Source organism: Phaethon lepturus, unplaced genomic scaffold (assembly GCF_000687285.1).
Source record: "Phaethon lepturus isolate BGI_N335 unplaced genomic scaffold, ASM68728v1 scaffold19824, whole genome shotgun sequence".
Classification (NCBI taxonomy): domain Eukaryota; kingdom Metazoa; phylum Chordata; class Aves; order Phaethontiformes; family Phaethontidae; genus Phaethon; species Phaethon lepturus.
The window spans coordinates 11,888-12,188 of NW_010534267.1; positions in this window are offsets into that span (position 1 = coordinate 11,888).

Sequence of the window (301 nt, forward strand, 5' to 3'; positions counted from 1 at the left end):
AGCCAGCTGCCCCAAAACCAGCCATTCTCAGGCAAAATGATTACTGAACAGATGTGCCAATTAAACTCTACAGGCTAAAAATCACTAGTTAGTTTGCAACGCACCATCACATACAGGGAATTTCAAGCATAAAGTCCAGTAGAAACCCATCTTGATATCTATTAATTTCTTTGGAATTTCTCACTTTTCTTCAAAAAGAAACCTACTTAAAAGGGTTGTTCTCAAACTAGCGCACAGAAATTCTGTGTTCAATCCTGACAGGATAACTCCATATAAACATTTAAAAAGAAGCCTCAACATC